Genomic DNA, 20,974 nt, shown 5'->3' on the forward strand with positions numbered 1-20,974 from the left:
AAGAAAAATAAATAAAACACCACAGACTTACTGGGCTTCTACTTGTGAATAAATATTATTACACAAATGTTAAGAGTGGTCAAATGCAGTAATTGTGTGAGGACAGCTAAAGGTTGGCTGTCCTGCTATCCATGGTGTGATGGTGTGATTGGAGGGGGGGAGTTCGAGTCCCACCACTGGGTTTAAGTTTTTGTTTTGTGCAGCTGTTTTATTAATGAGAAAGAATATGTTCAAGAGATTGTCACCTCCAAGTTACTCCTTGGGGAGGGACCCACTTGTCCACGGAGACTGCCTTGGCCTAGAATCCAGCAGTGTGAGGTGAGCCCTGTGTGCCACCTGCTTGATGGACATGCTGGGCCACTGCAGATTGGACAGTGATGCCAGGGGACACCCAGGTGTCATCCTCTACCTTGAATTTTGAAAAGTGAACATTTACAAAATGTCATCTCCATTTTCTTTCTATACTGGAGAGGAACCCATTCCATTGCTCCAGCATTTACTGAGTGCTTAGTGTGCGCCAGGAGGGGAGGAATGGGAGTCGGTTTCTGCCTTCTAGAGGTCACAGGCTGTTGGGGAGACAGAGAAAAACCATGATGTGTTCTGTGAAGGGAGCACATATGTTGACATGGCAGTCGCTGATAGCTCAGAGGGGCTATAGTGAGGAGAAAGCTCGCCTTTGAGAAAGGTGTCCTTTGAGAAAAGAACAGCTGTAGATAGTTCCATGTGCATCCAATCCCTGCTATGTGAACTCTGTTTTAGGTCAAATTAATTCTTTCTCAATTCAGGGTGGCCCCAGATTCTGCCATACAAGTTTGTTGTAGTAGAGTTCACGTTCACCATCTCTACATTTTCTGATTTTGCAGAGTTATTTCTTCCTAGCACTGACCTTTACAGACTTAAAAGTTCTTTGTTAGAGACACCGGTTCATTATTGGAGTTTTCTGCCTCTGACAGTCAGTCAGCTCCTTGGCTGTGGCTTCTCTCTGGGCCCCCCGGGGGCCTGGCCTCTCCTTCCAGCACAGAGAGTAGGGGAACCCACAGCTGCAGGATTTGTGGGGGTAACATATTACTCTTGGCTCAATGCATCACCCAGAAGCAGGAGGAGCTCCCTCCTGGGCAGCCCAACTACTGGCCCTGGCTCCGCAGCTCTAGAGCTCCTCAGCCAGAGGAGGTCTGGCACGATTTGAGTGGGCTGCTTGTGAAGTCGGCAGGGGCCTCAGCATGGCTTGGTGGGCTGGGCTGGGCCAGTAGCAGCAGGGGCTGGCAGGGGTTGACAGGGCTGGCTTGGGTGTTAAGAATAACTCTCTTTTCTTTTTTGTTTTCATTAGTGTGTTTTTTTATTACGAAAGTAATACTGTCATAAAAATTCAAAGAGTGGAGAATGGAATAAAGAGAAAACTCAAAGTACAAGTACCTTCCCACTCAGCCCACACAAACCCACTGCCTAGCGGCAGCTGCTCAAACCAATGTCATATGAAACCTTCCAGATACTTTCTAGCATATACAAACACAAATATAAGGGTGTACTTTTTGAAAATCACTTTCTTAAGAAAAAGAGATATGTATATTTAAAAAACCAAACACTACAGAATACATTTTTTTTAAAAAGTAAAAGTAACTCCAAATCCATCTCCTAAAGATAACAAGTGTTAACATTATTAAAGGTGTTTCTCAATGCCTTTGGACAATTTTACAGAAATGAAGTAATGCTATACATGCTGTCATGTATCTTAAGTAAACTGCTTTCCCCACTTGTTTAAGAACATATTATAGGCATTTCCCAGGTCCCTAACTAGAGACCTATAATCATCACTTGATCAGCTGCATATTAACCTGTGATAAATTTTGAACACACCTATGGATAAAAATGTAGACTAAATGTTAGCATTTTTTAAAAATATTTTTATTGATTTTTAGAGAAAGGAGAAGGGAGAGAGGGAGGGAGAGAGAGAAATATTGATATGAGAGTGAAACATTGATTGGCTGCCTCCTGCATGCCCCCTACCAGGGATCAGGGATGGAGCCTGCAACCCAAGTGTGTGCCTTGACTAGGAATGGAACCAGCAACCCTTTGGTACACAAAATGACGCCCAACCAACTGACGCCCAGCTAGGGCATTACCAGTTTTTAATATTATAAAAAATATTGCAATGAGCATACTAGTACTTGTGTTTCTCACTTACTCCATGCAGTTGCCACCTGAGCATAAATTCCAATAATACAACTCAAAACTGCAATGAACTAACACTTTGCATCCACTACATTGGCAACAATAACACATCTGACAACAACAAGTGTTGGCAAGGATGTGGAGCACTGGGCATTCTCAGACATTGCTGACAGGAAAGAAAATCAATGCTCTGTTATCAGTTTGAACATGTATGTATCCTATGACCCGGCCTTTCTACTCCTGGGTATCATATACCTCTAGAGCAGTGGATCTCCAAGTGTGATTTTCCAATGAGTAGTGTCAGCATCAGCTGGGATCTAGTTAAAAATGCAAATGATTCCTAAACAAATCAGAAACTCTGGGAGTGAAGGCTAGCACTATAACAAGCTCTCAAAGGGGATTCTGATGCCTATCAAAGTTTGACAACCGTTTATCTAGAGAATTTTTTGCCCATGTAATCAGGAGATATGTACAGAATGTTTAGAGCAGTGTTGTTAACAGCAAAACCACTAGAAATTCACCAAATAGTGGAGTTGGGGAAAAGTAGGGAGATTTCTGGATCTATTGGGAAGGTGAGGCTGGAGGATTTCCTGACAGATAAGATGTGAGGAGTGAAAGTAAGTGAAGACTCAAGGATCACACCAAGGTTTGGGGCCCCAGGCACATAGAAGGATATGTGGCTATCAATTTTGGTGGGGACAGCTGCAGGAAGAATGGATTTGGAAGGGCTGGTAAGGAGTTTGGTTTGGAACACCAAGTACAATACCTAATAGGTATGCAAGTGGAGATATCGAATAGACCTTGGGATATAGGAATCTGAAATTCAGGGGAAAGGCTGTCTTGGAATTGTTAAGTTTGGGAGTCACCAGCCTTCAGATGGTATTTAAAGATAGGAGATGTGGACAATGAGAAGAGGCCAAAGGAGACTTAAATGGGCCAGTGGGATAGGAGGGAAAGTAGAAGAGTAAGGAGTCCTGGAAACCAAGGGAAAAGCGTTTCCAGAAGGAGTATTTCTTATGTCAAATGCTGTTCACATGTCTAGTAAAATGAGAACTTAAAACTGATCATTGGATTGAACAAGTTAAGAGCACTGATGGCATTGGCAAGAGCCATTTCTGTGATATTCTGGAAGAGATAGAAAGAAGAGAAATCAGAGACAAGGAGTATAGATAATTATCTTCAGGATTGTTACTGAGAAGGGGAAAGGGAAATAAATAAATGGAAGGAAATGTGGGATCAAGAAAAAGCTTTTGCTTTTTTTGTTATATAAATTAACCCATTTATTATAGGCTCGCAACGTTTCAAACTGTGGAGCTTTCTACTGGTCTTTCAATTCCTTCAGTCTTCTGATGGCTAACTTTACTGTGATGGCAGAAGTGGTGTTGTAGATCCAGGCACCACCAACAACTGTTTTCATGCAGGAACCACAGTGCCAGGTCCCCACGGCTCACCTCTTCATCTTGGTTTTGCCACAGAAGGAGCAAGTGTACTTAGGGTGCTGGCTGATTTCAATTTTCTTTTTTTTTAAATTTTATTTTATTGTTTAAAGTATTACATATAGTAGTACATATATCTCCTTTTTTCCCCATTGACCTTCCCCCAGCCTCCCCTACCGCCTGTCACATGCCCTCATCCCACCCCCACCCCCCAGTGTCTTGTGTCCATTGGTTCAATTTTCTTCACCATTTTCCTGAGGGAGGCGCCATAATGGTCCGTATTTACCGACGTTTCTGACCTTGGTGCATTTAGCAATGTCGCCGGGAACTAGGTCAGACGCTGAGAGCAAGCTTTTTTTGTTGTTGTTTGTTTGTTTATGGTGAGAAGAATTATAGAATGATCCAGCCAAGAGGAAATTATTGATGATTCGGAAGAAAGGGAGAAATGTTAGCCAGATGTCCCTGAATAGGTGGCAAGAGATGTGATCAAGGGCACAAGCAGATAAATTTTCCTTTTATCTCAAGCCAGGACAGGTCATCCTGAGTATCAAGACTAAGATAGAAGGCATAATCAGGGGTCCTCAAACTTTTTAAACGGGGCCAGTTCACTGTCCCTCAGACCATTGGAGGGCCGGACTATAGTTTAAAAAAAAACCACTATGAACAAATTCCTATGTGCACTGTGGGCCCGGAACGAGTCGGCTGCTAAGCAGGAAAGGCAGTGGCACCCGGCGGGCCAGATAAATGTCCTCGGCGGGCCGCATGTGGCCCGCGGGCCATAGTTTGAGGACACCTGGATAAATAATGGTGCTGGCTGGTGGGTAGATGTTTATATGCATCACATTTTATATACTATACATGTATACCATTTATATATCAGATAATAAAAGTAATTTTTAAATGGCAGTATTGCTGGGTCAAAGGAAGTCCTCTTTGTTCATTTTGTTACATATTTGCCAGCCCAGAAAGGTCACAGCAATTAATACTCCCACCCCTATGGCCCCTGGGACATGAGAGTAAACCATTTTTCCATATCCCACGTAACCCAGGTTTTTCAGATCTATTTTAACTTTTGCATATCTGATGGAGGGGTGGGAATAGTTGCATTTCCTTCATATATTAATGGACTTCAGCAAGTCTTCATTTGTGAATTGTCTGTTCCCTGTTTTGCCATCCCATTTTCCTATTGCTTGCTTTGAAAAGAGCCCTTTTTTATTTTAGGAAGATTAAGCCTTTGGCTGTCATATGTGGTACAAATAACTCTTCCTCATTTGTCATTTGTCTAATGCCAGTTATGGTGGGTCTTGCCTTACAGAAGTTTTTAATTTCTCTCTCTTTTCTTTTATGGTTTCTGGTTTTCATGACATACTTAGAAAGGCTGTCCCCACCCCAAGATTCCTTCTAGGACTTTTATGGTTTTATTTTATTTTTTACATTAAATTTCTAAGCCATCTGGAATTTATTTCTGTGTGGAGTATGAGGTAGGAGATCCAGTCTCTTCCCCCCACCCCACCCCAGTCAGTACAACATCATCTATTGAATGATATACTTCTAATCCACTGATTTGAAATGTTACCTTGATTATACACTGCATTTGAAAGTAAATTTTATTTTTTCTTCTATTCATTTTGCAAATATCCCTTTTGTGTCCACTCCATACCATACCAGGCACTTGGGGGAGCAGGCAAGTACAAGATGTGTTTCCTACATGCAGGAGGAAGGGAGGAGAGAGACAGGAGACAGTGACTGCCCGGTAATCAATGCTGGGCAGAAGTGTAGCCCAGGAAGAGACACTTAACTGGGTCTTGTGCTTAGGGATGATTTCCTGCTAGATGCATGAGTATAGTAGGGGTTAACCAAGGCAAGAGGACTTCAGTCAACAGTAAGGTTTGGAGACAGACGGCAAGGCTTATGTGGGAATCAGCAAGAAGTCCAGTATGGTTTCATTGTGCTGGGAGCTTTGAGCTTGAGAGTTTGGAGAAGAGATGAGAGCCACAGCAGGCACCAGCCCTGGACAGGGAGAGGGAAAGATGAGTCTCAGATGGCACCCCAGTTTCCAGCTTGGACAGCTGGGCAAATAGAGTCACCTTATTTCCCAGACAGAGAACACAAGGGGAGATCATTCTGGCTGATTCGTGGAAAATAGATGCAGCAGAGCAAGAGTGGAAAGCTGGGAGACCAGGGAGGAGCTGACAGAGGATACTGGCTTGAACTAGGATGGTGGTGGCAGTGGAAGTAGGGAGAAGTAGTAGGGTATATTTTGGAAGTAGAGCTGCAATCAGGACGTGCTGATTAATTGGATGTGAGAAATGAGGGAAAGAAAAAGAGGAGGTAGGGATCAGAAAGTAGAAGGCCTGTGCTAGACATTCTAGAGGTGATGACAGGATGCAGGCTCTATCTATAGGAAGAAATGGCTGCAGTGTAGTTGACTAGGTCTTCAGAGATGTCAAGGTCAAGAACTGGGAGGCCTGAGGATGAATGGATGTTCCACAGGCATAGATACTGAAGTCACACATTCACTACTCCACCTCATTGCTATCCTGCCCCCATCCCTCCCAATCACTTCCTCATATTCAGTGAGGTATGGAGGGAAAGGAAGAATGAGCCAGGTGTGAAGATTTGCCTGAATGTTGGATGTGTTAGTCGGTTAGCCTGAGCATCAAGGAAGATGAGGTTTTCATCCAAGGACAGATTAGTCTATCCAAGGTAGGTGGGATATGGGGAAAGGAAGACTCTCCCCAGGGGAGACTGTAGGGATACCTTGCTTAGTGGAGGGTGTCCAGCTTCAATTAAGGAAGAAGTGAAGCAGCTAGAGTGCCTCTGTCCTCCAGAACTTTCTGTGATGATGGAAATGTTCTCTATCTGTGCTGTGCCACATGGGGGCAATTGAACACTTAAAACTGGACTATTGTGACTGAGCCACTGAATTTTCCATTTTATTTAGTTGTAATTAATTTAAATTTAAATTGTCACATGTGGCCAGTGGCAACTATAATGGCAAGTAGAGTTCTAGAGATATGTGCTGGTTAGGGAGCTATGGTCCTCAAGGTGACAACAGGGCAGGTGGGGGAGGAGGGGGAAGGGAGGAGAGCACAATGCCAGAGATCATAGAGCTATTTGGTTGAGTTCATAGTCCCCAAATACAGGTTACTGGGGCCAAGAGGGATGGATAGGGGCCAGGTGATGAGAGCCAGTCCTTCCCTCTATGCTGAGAAGATTTGAATTTCTACCAAGGGGGGGCTTTGACCAGCAGCCCCTTGTCCTGCTCAGATGGACAAGGAGGCAGCCTCCAAACACTTCTCCCCTCTACTCTCTCAAAGGCTGGAGGAAATCAAGGCAGCTGAGCACCCAGGGAGGGAGGTTTCCAGAAAAGACTAACAGAGAAGCTTACATCCTGTAAGAGGTGAATCACAGTAACCTGGCTCTCCTGTGTGAGGGGGTTAAAGGGATCCACCGAATTTCCCCTTACCAGGTGGGCATTTCCCAAGCGCAAGGGCAATGCTTAACCATAAGGAACAAATCAGCAACTCTTGGAGTTGGACAGACCCTCAGGTTTCTGTGGCCTCGGCTTCCCCAGCCAGCGGTTTTGCCAAGCTAGGCTTAGCAGGGCCCCTAAGTGAAAACTCCCTCCCTTTCCAGACAGATCTAACTGTTCAGAAGTCCATTTTCCCATGCAGACTGCATCCCCCTGCCAGGTCTTCCATCCCAGGGCCCCAGTCAGTTCTGGGGGCACTACACAAACCCCAATACTGACTCAGGCTTCCTGTTTCTTCAACAGGTGGTGGCTTCCACACATTTTCTCTTCTGGACCTGGGCTCACAATACCTAGTGGGCATCAGAGGGTCCTGGAGGCCAAGCTGCTTCTGAGACAGGCTGGGCCCCCCTCCCCGCCCGGAGGTGGAGCTTGGGCCAGACTCAGGGGCATGGCTCCCAGCAGGGCCAGCTGATTCCCCAGGCTGCCGACAGACTAGACCCTCAGCATGGCCCCTTGGTGGGAGTGGCTGAGCTCCAGGGATGAGGGGGCGCTGGGCAGGGAGCCTACTGTCTCCTCCTCATGACTTCCCTTCCTCCTTATCCCAGGAGCCTTCGTGCCGTCCAACTGTACTAAAACTCCGGAAAACCATGGCGGGGAGGTTTTCCAATTAGAACATTCTTTTTCCGATCTGTGGATGATTCTTAAAGCAGCAAAAAGCCATTCTTCAGGGCATGTGGGGATTATCTGCCAGCGGGGCCTTGGCTCGGCTTGTGCATTCATCCTCTAGAGGCCTGGACTGGGGCTGCTTCACAGCCAAAGACAAAAAGCAGTCTGCATTCTGGGGCATCAGGTCACACAGGCCAAGACTGATGGTGAAGCAGTTCCTGGGCTTATTCAAAGTAGTAGATTCAAAAGGCAGCGGAAAGTTCAGGCTGCAGGGGTGGGAGATATCCCAGTGGCCAGGGAGGCCTGCTTGCATGACCTCCCTGCTCCCAGTGGAGCCACTGTCCACAGAGCATGGATTCGTCTCCTTGGAGCTGAACTGGTCTGCCTTCTGCACCAGACTGGGAGTTATTCCAAGCCAAGACTGGGGGTGGTAGTGCGTTGGAGGAAGGAGGCCCAAAGGGGGCATTTGGTGACTGAGAGTATGTGTGAGTGCCAGGGAGGGGGACCAGTCCCCTTAGCCAGAAGTGCAGGCTGATGGTGGGGCAGGAGGGCTCCAAATGTAAGACCAGGCAGGCAGGGTCTCACTCAATGTGCTGGCCCTGCAGGTTCAGGTCTCTAGGGGCCATTGTGGGTGCAGCCACACTTGGGGACCCTTGCCCCCAGGGGGACCCACCCTACTTGGAGCCTGCGGAGTCGCCTAGCAAGTGGAAACTGGTTGAAGAGCTTAGAAGGATGAGGCGGCAGGGCGGGCCCTGGAAGGGAGGGAAGGAGGGGATTAGGGTGCAAACAGGAGCCCAGCCCTTCCCACACATGAACCTGAGCACCCAGACTGGGTGGGGGCTCCATTCAGAACAATTGGAGCCCTGGTTTTAGTCCCAGCTATGCCTCAGACTGGCTATGTGACCCCAGCTTGATGCCATCCCTCTCTGGACTTACGTTTCTCAAATTACACAGTGGCAGAGTTTGGGTTAGTTGTTCATCTCCAGTGCCTTCTGGTGTGGGGAGACTGCCTGGGTTGGCGTTGAGGCCTGACAGCTTTCAGTGCCCCATCCATCATCCCCCTCCCTAGCCTGGGAACTCTTCAGCTAGACTGGCATGCCTGAGTTTCATTCCCAGCCCTGGAGATCAGAGGGGCCTTCCTGGATCTTGTGAGCACTGTTGGCAAGTTCTTTCTAAACAGCCACCTATCCCTGTACTCATCTGCTTGCTTCAGCCTGGCTTTCCAGAGAATCTATTTCCATTGTCTGCTCATAGGCTATGGCCTCACTTGGCATAGGGGACCTCTCCACTCCTGTCTCAACTTTCCAGACCTCTTCCCTACCCAGGCAGTCAAGCTTAGCCCCACCCTTAAGCCCACCCTACTTAGAGGCAGCACCTAAGGGCCTTCGTATCAGTGGGGAGACTGCCTGAGCTGCGAGCTTCAGGAGAATTCTGCCAGAGCCTGGCCAGCCTTAAAGCTGGAGGTAGGGGCCAAGACACAAGAGAAGCTGAGAGTAGACAAGAATGGGGCCAAGTTCAAGCCAGGCAAGCATAGCTAGAGCCCAGACTTGGGGCAGCCATTAACCACCAGGGTCTTGGCCCTCAAATTCTAGGCCAAGGAGAATTTATGAAGGAGCAAATGTTGCGACTGAGAATGGTTAGGAGGTCACCACCAACTGAACATCTTGTGTAGGGGCCTGGTGGTATGAGAGCAGTTGGTGTGTCTGGATTCAGGTGCCTGAGGGCAAGGAGTCAAAGAGGAGGCTGACAAAGTTGGCAGGGACCCTGAAGCTTGGATGAGGTGGCTAGGGGTGGCTCTGGCAGGGGTGGGGGCGTTCTACTGGGGCAGTGAACAAGTGGGCAGGGCAGGGCAGGGTAGGGCAGGGCAGTGACTGTTCAAGTCAAACCCGTTTGCAATTGAGATCAGCTGCAGGGCCTGGCAGACTAGCAGGGATGGAGGAGTTGAGGAAAGGCTGGTCCCTTTGGCTGACACTATCATGGTGGATCTGGCCTGGGCAGGGCTGAATCACCTGGGACATAGGAAGAGCTTGAGGCCCTGGGGAAACCCATCTGATGCCCTCCCCTCGCTGACTGGCCATTGGTGGCTTGGGACACCACTCTTGATTGTGCTCTCTAGCTGGCCCACCCAGACTTAGGGCTCTAGAGCAAACTTGCCCATTCCCAGTGGTGGCATTGGGAAGGAAGGCCACCCTCTTCCTCACCCCTACATCAAATTCATCACTGTGTCCTTTACATTCTATCTCTTTAAGATAGGGTCTCTTGAAGGGGAAGGGGGCCCAGAGAGGGGATGTGACACACTCTAGGTCTCATGTTTAGGAGCTAGGATGCCAAGCCAGATACATCCACAGCCACCAGCAGCTCAATGTGGGAGTGGGGCAGGAAGGCGATAGATGTTGGCCACCAGACTAGAAGCAGAAAAATGGTTGTTGGCAAGAGACAGAGATGAACTGAAGTGACTTTACACTGAGTGGCCAGATTATTATGATCTCTGAACGCATAATAATCTGGCCACTCAGTGTATCCTATCTAATAAAAAAGTAATATGCAAATTGACCATCACTCCAACACACAAGATGGCCATCCCCATGTGGTCAAAGATGGCTGCCCCCATGTGGACACAAGATGGCCACCACAAGATGGCCTGCAGGGGAGGGCAGTTGTGGGTGATCAAGCCAGCAGGGAAGGGCAGTTAGGGGAAACCCAGGCCTGCAGGGGAGGAAAGTTAGGGGTGACCGGGCTGGCAGGGGAGGGCAGTTGGGGGGGGGGCAAGGCCTGCAGGGGAGGGCAGTTAGGGGAGACCCAGGCCTGCAGGGGAGGGCAGGTGAGGGAGACCAGGCCAGCAGGAGAGGGCAGTTGGGAGGGACCAGGCCTACAAGGGAGGACAGTTGGGGGGGGGGGCCCAGGCCAGCAGGGGAGGGCAGTTAGGGGTGACCAGGCTGGCAGGGGAGGGCAGTTAGGCATCGATCAGGCTGGCAGGGGAGTAGATAGGGGGTGATCAGGCTGTCAGGCAAAAGCAGTTAGGGGTAATCAGGCAGGCAGGCAGGTGAGCGGTTGGGAGCCAGCAGTCCTGGATTGTGAAAGGGATGTCCAACTGCCCATTTAGGCCTGATTCCGGTGGACAGTCAGACATTCATTAAGGGGTCCCAGATTGGAGAGGGTGCAGGCTGAGCTGAGGGACACACACCCCAGTGCATGATATTCATGCAAGAATAGGCCTTCCTTCCCCTGGTTTCGCTCCTGGCTGCCCAGGAGCCGGCAAGTCCCCGCTCCCGGCTGCAGCACCGCTCCTGTAGCTCCCTCTGCCTCCTCCCTCCCCCTCATAGCAGGCATCCCACCCTGAACCTTCCATCTTTGTTGGGTTAATTTGCATACTCACTCTTGATTGGCTGTGGGCATAGTGGAGGTACGGTCAATTTACATGTTTGTCTATTATTAGGTCATATATATATATATATATATATATATATATATATATATATATATTAGAGGCCCGGTGCATGAATTTGTGCATGGGTGGGGGTCCGTCCAGCCTGGCCAGGGGGAAGGGACATGGGTGGTTGGCCGGCCTGCCTGCTGGTCAAACTCCTGGTCGAGGGGACAATTTGCCTATTAGCCTTTTATTATATAAGATATACACTGAGTGGCCAGATTATTATGTGTTCAGAGATCATAATAATCTGGCCACTCAGTGTATATACAATCCCCCTACCTTTACACCCCACACATATTCACGCAGACACAGGGTCACCTCCTCCAGGAAGAGAAGAATGAAGGCAGCTTCCAGAATCTCAACACCCCTCAGTCTTCTGCAAATCCTCTCTGACACCCTGTGCTGGTCTCCATACCCCAGTGATGACTCAGACAGGGCCCTGCCCACCCGGAGTTCACCATCTAGAACAAGAAAGGATGGTGGCCACTATGCTAAATGGATGTTATCAGAGGAAACTAGGGGAGCATACAGAAGGAAGTGATCAACTTGACTGAGTGGCCTGTGCAGTCAGGGAAGGATTATGGACACTTGAAATAAGTTTTGTGGAATGACTGAGTTCACTAGTCAGACAAGTGGACAAAAGACATAAAGGGTGTCTGAGTGCCAGGAGCAAATGCCCCAAGGAGATAGGACTTGTGATGCATTACAAAGGCAGAAGGAGGCCAGCGTGGCTGGAATGTAATGAATCCAGGGGGAGAGTGACTGTGCCTGCAGAGAGGTTGGTGCAGCAGACACCTTGGGCCCCTGAAAGAGTTTGGCTTTTATCTTGAGAGTGATGGGAAGCCATCAAACAGTTGCAAATGTTCTGTGTGGAGACTACATAGGAAGGAAGGTTAGATCAGAGGCAGAGAGACCAGTGAGGATGGTGGCAGTGGGCGTGGAGAGAAATGCATGGATTGGAGGGCCATCTGGAACATAGACTTGTTAGGGCTGCATGGAGAACCTGTTGGTACATCCTTTTGATTCTGTCATTCTGATAGGGCAACTCTTGACCAACTCTACTGTCTCTTAGACTGGCTTAACTATCCCTTGCCTGGAAAACCTCCCCCACCTCCCTACAGGTAGGGTTAGCGGCTTCTTTTGATGCTCCCTCCATCCTAGCTACCCCCCCCCCAACTCCACCCCACACCCAGTGCCTTGCACATAGCAAGTACTCAGTAAGCTTGATTGAATGATACACATGCCCAAAAAGCACGAATGGATGACACTGATCAAACTGCACTAGCCCTCGGTGTTTTAATGTGTCTCCCTGCCCAGCCTGTGCTGTGGCCCTGCTTGCTGACGGGGTGCTCCCTGCTGCTGTGCCTTGGGAGCTCCAAGTCCCCCCAGGATGGCCTTCCAGGATAACTTCCCCAGTGTGGCCTCACTTTCTTCTCCTTCTTCCCAGCCTCTGGGACTTCCTGCATGATCTCAGCCGCCAGCCACTGTTCCCCTCCCCCCCCCCTGCCCCTCTCCCCGCCCCTGTCTGGGATCTCCATCTGTAAAATGGATCTAGGAACAGTAGTTCTCGACAGAATTAACCCACAGCATCTGTGGAAGTCATTGGCCTCGAGCGGGGCCAGATCACATCAGGCGCGGGCAGGGGCGCAACTAGGCAGCCGGGGCCCTTCACGTGGCGGAGGCCTCCCAGTCCGGGGCCGCGAGCCTGGAGGAATTTGCCTGGAAGTTTTCCACAGGGGCAAAGCCTTCTGGAGCTCGCCCTGAGCTCGGTGCGGGGAGCCCCAGCCTTGATTTCTCCTGCAGCCCCGCAGGGCGGTCCGGGAAGGGGCGGGCGGGCCAGGACACTGGCAGGAGAATGTGCGGAATGTGCCAGGCCCATCTACCTACCCCAGGAGAGGGCAGAGGAAGGGGGCCGGCCGAGGGGAGGGGCGAGGGGCGAGGCTCCGGGCGCCGGAGAAAACCTGTTTGTTCTCCTGCGGGCGGAGCCCAGTCCGTGTCTCCTCGCCGCCCTGCGCGCTCCCCGCCGCGCCCCGCGCCCCGCGCCCCGCGCTCGCCGCCTGGCCTGGCCGAGGGAGCCCGCGCCCCGCCTCCGCCAGACCCTCCGCCCGCCACGCGAGCTGGGCACCTGTGCCAGGTAGGGCTGTCGAGTCGCCGTCGGGGCAGCCCGGCAGAGAGGCAGCAGGGGGCACCGGGCCCCTGCCCAGTCTGGTGACAGCAAGGATGTCCCTGGTGACAGGGACAACTCCGGGCTTCAGTTTCCCTATCCATAATCTTCACGAGCTCCAAACATCCCCCCTGGGCTTCCGCTGGGGAGGCAGTGCACCTGGTTTTCTGCTTTTCACTGTGAGCAAAGAGACTGAGAGAGGCAAAGAAGGCTGGCTTGATTCCTCTGCCCTTTCGCTCTTTCTGTAAGAGGGTTTGATTGTTGGTGAATGGCCTGGGGCCAGGGTGCTCTGAGAATTAATTGCAGGTCTAAGAATCAGGGAGTCTCAGATTGACTAGTTCACCCTGTGTCCATTTTATAGATGAGAAAACTGAGACCCAGAGTAGGGGGCTCGCAGGTTGCTTGTGAGCCCCTGGTAGATTCCTGGAGGGCCATGGGGAAGGCAGCTGCTCAGACAGAAGGCGCCGAATCAAGTGTCACTGGGTGTTATCAACGGGATCTGTAGCCAGCGGGACTCTGTGGCTGGATTGTTTTGATGGGGGCAGGGGGAGCCAAGAGTCTGTCCTCTTTGGAAAGACAGAGTGATATCTCAACTCAAAAAAGAGACTGAAAGCTCAGCTTCTCCCTCTGTCCATCTTCCCTGCTACTTCCAAGCTGGGGGCATCTGGGCCGCTCCGTCAGTCTAAGGGGGTGACTCGCCAGATTACCTGCCACCCAGGGCTGCTGGGGGCTCAGATGCAGTCAGAGGTGGGTGTGCCTGAGCTCTGGGACATCCAAAGTTCAGTAGAAACTGTCTGTGTTCTCACTTAGCCATTTACACTCAGCCTTGACACTGTGGAAGGTTGTGCAGCCGCATCTCAGGACCACAGTCTGTGAACCCCAAGAAAGAGCCCTCACACCCCACCCAGCAGTGGTCGAGGCCTCTGGCACCCAGACCCAGTCTTGCCTTGGTTTCCTGGTTCTTTGGACTTCTGATTTTCATATTTGGCTGGGGACAGGGAGTAGAGTCCCATAGGCTGATAGGCCTGGACAGTGGGAAGGGGCTCTGGGTTCCCACTTCCTCCTCACCAGCTCACATAAAGCTGTGGAGGAAGGCTGGGGAGGGAGGGTCCTACCTCCCTGGGGCCTCCACTGCCTCATCTGAAAAATCAGGGACAGCTCAGAGGCCTAGCTTGCCACTTAGAAGCAAGTGGCCAGGACAGATGCACAGACCTTGGGCCAGCTTACCAGCTGGCCTTAGTGCATGTGCTGTTTGCCTCATCACCTCTGGGCCACACCAGTGTGGAAAGAAGCAGATGATACCTCCTGCTGAGGCGAGGTGTTACCTGCTCTACCCCCTCCTTTTATCAATTTCCAGCCCCAGCCCTTGTGCCTTCCTGGTATGGCCTTCAGAAGCCCTGGCCTGGCTGGGGGTTCCATACTCAGCTGCAGTGAGTTTATGGAAGACACCCAGCCCAGGGTCAGGCACACAGCAGCTGCTCCAGATCTGTTCATTTCAACCCTCGGGACACTCACAAGTCAGCTACAGAGGTGGCCAATGACCACATTGGATGCTGCGGCTCTGAGTGGCATAAGCACAAGGGGCCGTGGGTTCCAGGAGCAAGGGAGCAGCTCTGACTGTGAGGATCAGGGAAGGCTTCCTAGAGAAAGAGGGCTTGGAAGTAGGAGAAGGAGCTCAGCAGCTACCAGGTCAAGGTCCTCACATCCTTTGGGGCTGCTTGAGTCTGACCTCCTCCTTGTGACCAAAAGAACAAACCCAGTTTTTTCTTAAGCTTCTGTATGTTCCACCCAGTTCTTTCTAAGTTCCTGTATGTTCCACCCAGAGCTGAGCAGAGGGAACCTGGAAAGAAATTGTGAATGACAGTCCAGTTTGGGAGACAGAGAGGCCACTCAGTAAGGAGCTACCACCTGCGCTGTGTACCTCAGTTCCTCCTTAACTTGAGGGCAGTGACCCCAGGGGCAGCCAACGCTTTGCCTCAGCCTCCCTCAGCCTGCCTTGCGCCCCCTGCATTTCTCTGTAGTGTCCCTGTGGCCTCCTGAGATGTGGCAGGGAAAAGACTCTGGGCCTTCAGCACTGAGCCTGGGACCTGGCCACCCTAAGCATTGTCACCCGGTCCCTGAACTGTCCTCAGTCGCATGCCGAGGGAAGTCCCCAATCTGGCTCAATGCTGGGAGCCCCCCTCCCTTCCCCACTCAGCCTCCATGGGTGACTTATCTCTTTGGTCTGGAACTTGCTTCAAGTCACAGCACACAGGGTGCCAGCTCATGTGCAATACCAGCTTGCTTTCTGAGCTGAGCCCTGAGGCTGCCCACATTGCCAGGCCTTCATAGCATGGGACAGGACCGTGGCCCAGGAAGAGGAGAGTTGCAGCTCACGTGGCGCCCTGGGCCTTTGGGTTCTTGTGGTTGGGATTCATCAGGGACTTTGAATGCATTTCCACTGTGCCTGCTGGTGCCAGGACAAGGGCAGCACACCCAGGGAGCCCACACGCCTGAGAGTGATGCTCAAGAGAGGTTGGCATCATTGCTTCCAAGGGTCAGAGAGCTGGCAGGAGGCTCCTGAAGTGCAACAGGGAAGTGAATGGTGGGACAGGGCGGCACCTTTACAGCCTCGGGGTAAGAGAGCGGCTGGGAGGTCAGGCTGGGTTCAAACCCCAGCTCAGCCACCATCTAGTTGTGCAAACCTGAGCACATCACACAGCCTTTGGAGGCCTGGATTTTGTCACCTGTACAGAAGGGAGGCTGAAGGGAGGAGCACCTGCTACATAGCGGCAAGCAGCTGGCACCCGGCACAGAGGCAGTGCTGTCAGGAATGTCCTTGGAGCCAGGACCACAGTGTGGTCCTCTAGGAGCTGTGGTGGCCAGGGGTGAGGTTGGGGCAGGTTGGGAGGAGTGTAGGCTCCCCACCTGAGGAAAAACGGTTGTTTAAAAATCACTGCTAGTCCGTGCCGGTGATGCACGTGGTATCAAACTCACAGTTAAATGATTTGCCACAGAAAAGTTCATTCTTAGGTAATTTCTGGATGCCTATTAAAATCGGATTCACTTTCTTTTTAAATTTTCACTGTTTTTATTTTTAACTGTTTGTCTTGGATCAATTCAAAACTCACAGCAAAGTTGTAGGAGTGGTACAAAGAACTCCCTTGGAGCCTTATCTGGATTCCCCACTGTTAACATTCCTGGTGGTTTTCTTCAGGAAGGGAAAAATGGACATGGAGGCACTTGTGTGACACTAACCACCACTGAGGAATGGCTATGGGTGGGTCAAGAGGTGGGCAGAGCTAGTGTCAGTCATTTTTCCAAAGGGAAACTGAGGCACAGAGAGAAACTCAATCAAGACTCATTTGAGGATTAAGAATAGAGCCAGATTATCGTATCTCACATACACACACGGATGTATTTGGCCAGTGTCTTCTGATCCCTTGCTCATGTTGGGCACTGAGGCACAGGGAAGACTGAGAACTGAGAAGGCCAGGGATAAGGGAAACGGGAGGGGCAGGCCTGGGTGGAGAAGGGACTGGAAAATGAAAGGACAGGAGGCTCTGTGGGTGTCATTCTCAAACTCTGATGTGGGGAGACAGGAATCTGCAGCCTAAGCACGTGTCCCAGAGGGACCCAGGGCCACTTGCAGAAACATTGTCTATGCTTTTCCCATGGGGAGTGTGCTCACTTCTCATTTCAAGAGGGAGTGGAGAACTGGAGTCGCTGGTGGTGACCGATGAGGTGGCTATGGAGCTCTGTGGCCACACCCTGGGTCAGAGAGGTGACCTGGCCACTGGGATCAGTGGTGGGCAGTCCCCACGCTGCTGCGGGTTGTGCAAGGTGGTCCCTGGCATTGGCCCCATCTGTGGCCACACCTCAGGCACGCATCCAGCCCCTTTGGTCTGGTACCTGTGATCGTTGGCTCAGAACACCACTTTCTGATGACTAGGTCAGTTTCCCAGAGAGCGTGATATGGCCAACGGTTGCTATGGAGAGAGGCTCAAGAATTCCAATCACAAGAACGGGTGTCCCGGGTGAAAATGCTCACCAGAGCAGTGCCTGGTTTAGACTGAAAACAAAAAAACAAAAAACAAACAAAAAAAACAAACAAAAACTAGGACTTGCCTCACTACTTCTGCCCAAGGAGCTCCTACTCACTCTTTCATTCTTTCGGGGGCACCCGAGCCCAGGGCACCTCCTTGGGTAATGCAGCGTTCTGGCAGTGCCCTCACAAGGCTTCTCTAAGCTGCCTATCTGTCTGACCAGCACCCAACCAGCATTGACTTTCCATAAATGCTTTTTGAATAAATGAATAGGTGGCCTTGGGCAAATGTTTTCTCCTCTCTGGGTCTCCATGTTTTTATCCAAAAAATGAGGACAGTGATAAGAGGTGAGAGTGGAGCTCAGGGGACTCGGGGACTCGGGTTGAGGGAAAGGTGAGAAAGGAGGGCACCGGGAGGGAGCTGGGTAGGAGAGAGCTGCCAGGCGGAGGAGGAGGCGGCCCGCCCAAGGTCAGCTGAAGTGGAAGATGCTGTGGGTGGGGAGAGGGGGCTGGCACTGCTTTTCCTCTTGAGCCTCATTTGTGATCACCTGTAACTGGGACAAAAGGAATTAGCCTTTGCCAATGGCAGTCAGGTGTAAATGTGGGGGGACTTCCCTGTCACTGGGCCTGCCCTGGCAAAGGCTGAATGGGTGGTAGCAGTGAGGGTACAGGGACATTCCTGGAGAGGGAGAGTTGGTTGGGGTGAGGGTGGGCTCCATGACAATTGAGTCCCTTTGAACCCCCTTGGCTGTCTGTATGCAGATGGGGATTGCATTTCTGTCCCACTGGAACAGGCTTAAAACTGCCTTGGTTCCCAGGCTGCAGAGACAACTGGGGTGTTGGGGGTGGGGGACATAGCCAGACCAGGCCCCATAGGTGGGCTCCCAGGGTTCCTCAGGGCCCCATCTCATGGTACACCAGGGAAGGAGGAGGCCGTGGGAACAATGAGAATAGCTCATATAGGTTGCTCTACCAAGGAGTTCTGTTTGGGGTGAGGGCTCCTGGGTCCTGCTGTGTCCAGCACGTTGACCCTGTCCAGCCCTGGGCATCCACAGAGATATCTCAGATGGCTCTTCCCTTTACTGGCCCTTGCAGACAAGACACGTCTGAAATGGCCCAGTCACCCCCAGCAGTCACTTGTGTTCAGCCTGCCCAGAGCTAAAAACTGGGTACAGGAGAGCCAGGAGGAATCCCAGCTCCTCAAGGGTGACACTGGCCAGGTGGCCATGGCTCCCTTTTTCCCCTCAGGGCTCAAGCTCCCCACTGCTTTGGGAGGGAGCTAATCCACCTCAGACATCTGCCTCCAAGCGGCCCTCCAGCGCTGACGCCGAGAAGTCTAGATTCTGGGATACTGGGGGTGGAATGGGGGGAGGTAAAATTCCAGACTTTCATGCAGAAGTAATTTACCTGTAAAGCACATTTACAAATACTCCCCCCATGCGTTCTTTTTCCATATTACATTTTCCCCTCTGCAACCCAAGTCTCCTCCTGCTCTTTTTTCCATGTGGTGCATCTCCTTCCTGCCGCCCCATTGGTTAGCCTCCAGGCAGGAACCCCCGGGACTGGAGCATCAGGGGCAGGTCAAGGTTCTTTGCTCAGCCCCTCACACTGGCCCCTGGGAGCTGCGTGCTGAGCAGCAGACTGCGGGTCTTGCAGACCCAGCTGCTCATTCATCACTCTGGCAGGCCTCTGAAGGGCGCCTTCCACCCAACTACTGCAGAGACCCTCTGGATCCCAGGAACCCCTGGAGCAGCAGCAGCGCCCACTCCAACCTTTTCCGGAGGAAAGCAACCTGCTGCCGCCTGTCCTCTTGCCAGCTGCTGAGACCAGGAATTGGGATGCTCTCATTCACGAGACCTTCGTAAAATGGGACATTTGATCATTCCAACCCTGTTGGCCTGGGGAATCAGGTCAGCTGCCTGAATGCTGGCTTAGGTCTGCCTGGGTCAAAACTGAAACAGTTTGCCAAGTGCCTGCCTTGAGAAAGGACTGAGGGAAAGGGGGCAAGGGCACCTGAGGAGGGGGTGGAGGCCACTTTCCCTGACTTTTAGCATTCCCAGCCCCCTCACACTCTATGCCATGTCCTGCCTGAGGCCTCGGCACTGTTCATCTTTGTATTCAGGTGTTTCTCAGCCTGGCCTGTGGTAATTCCTGCTGCAGCCTTCATGGGACCCCTGCCCCTCAGCCTGGGCTCTCCCTATGATGCTGGACCTTTGATCTCCAGGGGATGTTCCAGAGGGAAGACAGGACAGGGATGGAGGCTCTGAAAAACAGCACTGCATATCATCCTGTGTCACTGGTGATGAGCAGAGGGCTGCACTGAAGCCCATGCCTTCCCGCCAGGACCAGGTGCCAGGGTCAGGGAGCACTTTGAGAAAAGGGCTTCATCTTCAGCCAGAGAGGGTAAGTGAAATTTCCAGTGACTCGTTCTGACAGAACCAGGACTTGGACTCCTTTCTAGTGCTCGTTCCTTTGCACCGAAGTTGGAAGACAGTCTGGATATGTGGCTTTGCAACCTTGACCAAGTTCCTCCACATCTCTGATGGCACCAGTGTGCCCCTCCTATGAAATAGCAGTTGATGGGCCCAGCTGGCTTGTCTCTGAGGCCTTCTGAACAAGCAGTGTCCCTACCACCATCTCAGCTTGTGTTACTGCTGCCCCCTTCAGGCTTGGCGGCTGCCAGACAGGCTGCAGAGGGGAGCTAAGGAAGGCCAATCTGAGAGAAGACACCTGCACCCCTTGGTTGGCAGATGGGGCTCTCCAGCAGGTGGGCTTTGACTACCTCAGTGTCATCCTTTCCTTGGTAACACAGACCATCCCAATCCTGGGACAGCTCATTTCCCTGAAAGAACTTGAGAAGGGCCTCCCAGGGGCGCTTAGGCACAAGGGAGGACCCTGACCTTGAAGCTCAAATGCATTTCATTGAAACACACCCAAAGAGGACCTGAGTGTCTATTCTGGAAGGTAGCTCCTAGGCATGGGACTTTTCTTTGAGTCCTTTCCCCAATGCTGGGGCCACTGGAGGCTCTTTGTTCAAAGGGAACATTTACAGTGCAAATGGGCAGGCATCTCCCCCATGCTGAGAATCCCCCATCACCAGGGCAGGTCCCAGCAAGTCAGACGGTCACACAGGTGAGGAGGGGCACAGCCTTGGAGGGTGGCTTTGGCAGATTGGAGCCTTTGGATTGTAGAGACCAACTCAGGCTCTCAGAGGAGACCCAGAGGGGAACAGGTGTGACAGCTGGGGTCCCCCTTGCAGGCTTTGTTTTTCCATTATTTAATCATTGACACTGTTATGCAATGGTAGGGAGCCAAGGTCCCGTGGGAGAAAGGAGTCTCCTTCCACTAGGCCACCTGTCTACTCTGAGACCCCTGGTAGCGACCAGGTGAACAATCAGAACTGGCTGGTCCACTCATTTTAGGAACAAGTTGCTGGGCAACAAGGGACTTGTCATCACTTCACCTCTCCCCTCATGACCCATATGGAAGCACTTAGGTTTCTGTTGAGGTGGCAGAGGAGGCCTTATTCTGGGGCTCTGCCTCTGTGAGAGCTCCATGCCCCCAAAGCCCCATGAAACTGCTCATTAAAACGTGGTCTGGGGTTGGTCCA

The 20,974-nt window shown here is 51.5% G+C and overlaps 1 pseudogene across 1 annotated transcript; it reads right to left on the reverse strand.

Moving 5' to 3' along the window:
* Positions 1-3,487: 3,487 nt before the first annotated feature.
* LOC308240310 (large ribosomal subunit protein eL43-like) lies at positions 3,488-8,372 on the reverse strand (annotated as a pseudogene). The gene is made up of 3 exons: positions 8,332-8,372; positions 3,853-4,067; positions 3,488-3,685 (listed from the first exon to the last, which is right to left on the reverse strand). The product of its transcript is annotated as a large ribosomal subunit protein eL43-like (transcript).
* Positions 8,373-20,974: the final 12,602 nt, after the last annotated feature.

The sequence above is a fragment of the Plecotus auritus genome (genome assembly GCF_963455305.1).
Source record: "Plecotus auritus genome assembly, chromosome: X".
In the NCBI taxonomy this organism is placed as follows: Eukaryota; Metazoa; Chordata; class Mammalia; order Chiroptera; family Vespertilionidae; genus Plecotus; species Plecotus auritus.